This window comes from Cenococcum geophilum (genome assembly GCF_001692895.1).
Source record: "Cenococcum geophilum 1.58 unplaced genomic scaffold K441scaffold_1, whole genome shotgun sequence".
NCBI classification, from domain to species: domain Eukaryota; kingdom Fungi; phylum Ascomycota; class Dothideomycetes; order Gloniales; family Gloniaceae; genus Cenococcum; species Cenococcum geophilum.
The window spans coordinates 4940407-4946406 of record NW_027137559.1 but is presented as its reverse complement, the minus strand read 5'-3'; positions in this window follow the sequence as shown (position 1 = coordinate 4946406).

Here is a 6000-nt window from a genome sequence, read left to right as displayed (position 1 = left end):
ATAAACCTAGCAGGCGCTATAGAAACGATCTCTTAATGTAGATAAGGAGCGTACTACTATGCTCTCCTTCCTTATTACCGCGATTACGACCCTCTGGGTAGCCTTTGCTATGTTAGCGGAGCTTACCTAGACTTAAGGAACCCAGGAATAGTATGCCTAAGATATAAAAGCAATTCGGATAGATATTAGCGCCCTCTAAAGGGCCGTAATAATGGCTATAAAGAGCAGACCGGCGTCTACAGGCCCGCTGTTATACATATACGCCGCTGCCACTATACCTATAATGCCCTAAGCTATAAGATAAGCTGCCTATAAACCTATAGAAGTAAACAAGATTATAATTTGTATAGGTGACGCTGCTAACTATAAGGAAACCTTAAAGTAGAATAGCTAAGCCCTAGTATATAAGCTCTAGGCCGTAGGACCCCTAAATACCTATAAGATATAAGCCATAAAGAAGCTATAGAGTGGCAACGTTAGGGCATATATTATAGATAAAGACATAAAAAATAGATTGCTATAAGAAATAGGGTAGATAAAGGTCCTAGGGCGCTCTACTATATTAGCCGTACTGCCAGTACTAGTAGAGGTCTACGTAGTGCCTATAAGCCTTACTATTTAGGGCCTAGAGGCTAAGTAAATAATAGAGGACATAATTAAGCAGAACTGCACTATAGCGGGACTTATAGTAGAAAGGCTGGCGTAAAAAAGGCCAGAAAAAGTCCAGACGGGAGAAAAAGTTTAATTGTTACTTATTATGGGCGTATAGTCGGAAGAGATAGTAAATGCGCTATTTAATTAGGGCCTCTTCCTAGGAGGAGACTACTACCTAGTTATAAGGCATGAGACGACATTTCTAGTAACACAATGCTTTAAATACTAGGGCTTTAACCATATAGCTAAGAGCTATAGGAGAGAGGCTAGATGTAAACGCTACGCTAGGCAATATAACACTAGCGAGTGCGTAGGAGATCTACCTAAGAAGTGTATTAACTATAAGGCAAACTATAAGGCATAGAATAGGGCGTGCGGCGTTAAGCGGACGCAGTAGGAGAAAGCTGTAGCAATTAGGGCCTTTACGCTAATACACTATATAGGCACCTATAAGGCGCCCATAAGCGGATAGTAATCACAATTATAGTACGAGATTACTACTAAAGAGGCCTCGTAACAAACTAAGAAAAGGAAGCTAAAGAAAACAACTACGCGGGAAAGCTTTATATAGGCAGAGGAGGCCCCCCAAAAGGTTGGCCGACCGTGGATTATTAACTACTCTAGAAAGAAAAAGGGCTAGAGAACCCTCTAATTAACACTTTAAATAGCGCTAAATAGTAGTATATACGCCCTAATCTAAGTCCTAGCAACTTAGGAGCCCCTATAAAGTATAGAGCCTAATATAAAAGTAAAAGCAGAAGCCTAAATCTAGAGAGAGGCGTTTAGAGGTTCTAAAACTACGTTATAAGGGAGTAAATAAACGCCGAAGGGTACCGACTTAGCTAACTTAGAGGCTAGCATAAATATCTTATATTAAGACACTGGAATCCGCTTATAATTATATAGTATAATACTAATAATAGTAGGAACGGCGTACTGCTCTACTTCCTATAAAAGGTGGAGTAGGCTAACCCCTAGCTGGATATACTAGCTATTTAGGAGCCGTAGCGGAAGAATTAAGGAAATATAATATATACTATAAAGTTCTACTACCTAGTATATACGGGAGTCGGTAATATAAGGGTCTGTTTCTATATAAATAAGGCCATTAATATAAATAAGTAGGTGCCTATATACTACTTAGCAGACGTATATATAATTAAACTAAAGGGCCGCGAGCGGACTATTTAGATTTATAATATTTATAACCCCTAATAGATAAATAGTAGCCTCCGCGTATTACCGAAGCTGCTAAAAGCTAAAGGAGAATATATACTGTTAGGAGACTTTAACCTACACTACCCCTTCTAGGGGGGTATAGTAGTAATAAGCGCAGATAATGTAGCGGATGACCTTATCCGCGCTATAAAGGCAGCTAGCCTAAGCCTAGCTACTAAGGTGGGCATAGAGACGTGGGTAAAAGGTATATTAAGGAGCACGCTAGATCTAGTATTTACCTCCCCTTAGATTATTAACAGACTACTATAGAGTCAAAGGTAGGACTGCTAGCATATAGGGTCCAACTACTTCCCTATTACTATAGAGGTAGATATAAAGGCGCTAAAGGGGCCTCTATTACCTAGGAGACCACTATAGAAGAAGGCTAATTAAAAGGTAGTATAAAATAAACTAAAGGGCCGGCTTTAACCCCTATATAGGTTCCCGTACGACATAAAAGACAAACTAGATATACTAGTAGAGGATATATACTAGGCGATTAAAAATATTATAGTAAAGATAATACTTAGCACGCGGCCCTTGCCGTAAGCCTTTAAAGCGTAGTTAGAGGAATATATGGAGGTAGTAAAGGAAACCCGGCAGGCTTTTTAGGCGTAAAAGGCCTCCTAGTTAGTACCTAATTAGATTAACTACAGAGTTATATATAATAAAAAGAAAAGGGTAATTTAGTAAGAGGCTAATAAGCTAATAAACGACCCTAAGGGAGTGTAGAGGTTAATAAAATAGGCGCGTATAGCGGACGGGAAGCCAAAGGCCCTACTATAGTTCCCTTTTATTAGTAGATTAGGAGAAGAGACCCTATACTATAATAATAAGGAGAAGGCCGCTATCCTTATAAAGCTTTTTTTTTCCCGCTGCCTATAGAGGCGGACCTTAGTAATATACTAGGTTTTATATACCTAGAGCTAAGAACTATAAAGGAAGAAGTTAAAAAGGAGAACATTATTATAGCCCTAAAGAGGCTTGCCCCTAATAAGGCCTTAGGCTTAAAGAAGATTACTAATTAATTCCTTAAAATATATGGAGAGTAGCTAGCCCTAGTACTAGCTAAGCTCTTTAGCAGCTGTATAGTAATTAGATACTACCTAAAACCATTTAAAAACTCTATTATAGTAGTCCTTTAGAAACCGCAGAAGCCGTCCTACTCTACGGTAAAGGCCTACCGGCCGATTACGCTACTTAACACTATTAGGAAGCTACTTAAGAGAATAGTAACTAGTAGGTTATTTAAAATTGCGAAAGAGATGGGTATACTACTAGCTAGCTAGATAGAAGTAAGGCTAGGGCGCTTAATATAAACAGCGCTAAAACTACTAACTTAATAGGTATATATAGTATAGAGGAGTAACCTAAACCTAGTAGCATTACTGCTTAGCCTTAATATTTCTAGGGCTTTTAACTAAGTCTTCTATAAAAGACTAATCTATAATATAAAAGCCTAGGCCGTACCCTACTAGATAGTAAAGTTTATAAAGTCCTTCCTTAATAACTAAATAATAAGGCTCTTAATCGGAGGATATATAGCGTAAATAATATAGACAAACACTAGCATACCCTAAGGCTTAGCGTTATTGCCAATCTTATTCCTTTTCTTTACCTATACGCTCTTGCCGGAGCTATAAGGGGGCACTACTACAGCATTTAGGTTCGTTAATGACTTTAATATACTAATATATAGTAAAACTATGGAGGAGAACTATAGAGCCCTAAAAAGGGCGCATAAAAAATATATAAAGTAGGCACGCCGGTATAGGGTAGTGTTCGCCCTAAAAAAGTACCACCTTATCTATTTTATAAAAAGCTATAAAAAGTTTAATATAAAGGCCATAGTTAATATATGTAGATTTATAGAAGGCCTAGTTAGTAACCTACGCGTACTAAGGGTATAAGTTAACTTAAAGCTTAAATAGGGACTATATATTAACATCGTTAAGACAAAAATGGTTATGTAAATGGCCGCACTAACTCGGCTCACAGCCTCTATATAGGGCGCCTTCTTTTAGAAGGCGCGGATAATATACTCCACTATAGTCTGGCCGGTAATCTTATATAGATATAGCACCTAGTACTCACTACTAAAGTAGGCAAAGCCTAAGGAGATAAGTAAAGCTAAGCTATACTAATTAGGTATAGCGTAAAACCTATACCTCTGTACTATTACGGGGGCGTATAAATTAACGCTAATAGTAGTGCTAGAGTACAAGACGGGGTTTCCGCCGCTTTAGATATACCTAGAGGAGCTAGCTATAGCCTACATAAAGAGAATATAGGAGGGGTAGGTAAGAGAACATATTAAAAGGGAGTGTAATACTATATAAACTATAATAGCTTATTAGCTCCGACCTAGAATAAGGCCACTAATGCGGCCTACTAGAAGGGATAAGCTTAAGAGGATAGCGGCTACTATTATAGGGATAGATATACAGCTAGTAGACCTATCTAAAGCATAATATAGGAAGAATAGAAGGGCTAGGGTATAAGAGGCGTTTAAAAAGCAGTAGAAAAAGGAGTAGGAAAAGTACTAGAGTATACTTACGTACCGCATAACGGCCTAGGCCGAATTATAGAATAAGAAGGTCTATAAACGCTACGTAAAGCTTACTAAGATAGAGAGTATAATTAATACGCTACTTAGAATAGAGTATATAGGGCTTAATAGATACCTCTACTACTAGAAAGTACTAGGGTACCTAACTCTAGCCTGCCTATACGGCTATAACTAACAATTAATAATATACGTAATAGTATTTTACCCTAGGCACACCGCTGGTTAGGTAGAAATATATTACCGCGCTGGAATATCCTTATATAGAGAGCTCCTAGCTAAGCTAAAGGCTGCTAAGGTAGTTATGGACTAGTTTATATAAATAAACCTCCTACTATACCTCTTACTAGCTAGGGAGCTAGCTAGGGTAAAAAGAAGAGGCTAGGAAGTACCTTAAGAAGAGGAGGATAGTAGAGTACGGTAAAGTATGGCAAATTACGGCAATGTTACGGCAATCTGCCGAATATAGTAGAATACTTAGGTGTGGCAGAATCTGGTAGAATTTAGTATAACTTAGTAAGCTAGTAGAACCTAGTAGAACTTAACAAGTTAGTAAAAGTTAGTAGAATGTAATAAGTTGGCAGAATATAGTAGAATATAGTAAGCTAGTAGAAATTAGCAGAAATTAGCAAGCTAGCAAAATTTGGTAGAATTTAGTAGAACTTAGTAAGTTGGCAGAACTTAGTAGAATTTAGCAAATTAGTAGAACTTAGCAGAACTTAATAGAATTTAGTAGGTAATACGCCCTAGTACTATTATAGCTATAGAGCTATAGAGCTGTGTATAGACTTCTACACTACTAGCCTTATGGGCTATTAGCCCTTGCCCTACCTAGATAACTAAATTAACTAGGACGGAACTTAGGCCCTAGCTATATACCCTACTAAACGGACCTATAAGTACGTATTAAGATGGCTTTTCTATAGCGCCTTAAGGAGACGTCTACTTATGCTTAGCAGCTACTATTTAGAAGAGAGGCTATATAGGCCGCATAATAGTAGAAGGAGAGGTTTTATCCGGCTATAGCTATACGGTTTCCCTTTTATATATATATACCTATATAGACTCGCTATATAGACCCTAATGGGAGCTGCAACAGCGTAATTGAATATCTTATCTTATAATTCTTATAGACTTAATTAATATAATATTAGTAGCTAAATATTTTATTAAATATATCTTTAAGCTATATAGACTTCCTAATTTAATAATATCTAATTATAAAAGCTAGTTTATTTTAGACTTCTAGTAAGCCTTATATAAATAATTAAGTATATAAATATAACTTTTAACTATATTTTATTTAGAGATAGATAGTTAAACTAAAATTATAAATATAATTATAATGGGGAAAGGAGCTCTTGCTACACCCGGCCTAAAAAGACCAAAACTAACTAAAAGAACCCTGAAAAACACCTAGAGAATCCCCCTAAGATGCATGCATCGTAGGGGAGGTACACGTTAAACGACGGTGGCTCGCACTCGCGCGCGACTGCTAAAACTACGCCTAGCAATAGCCCTCTATAATAAAGATAGGCGAATACCACACTATAAAGCGGAAA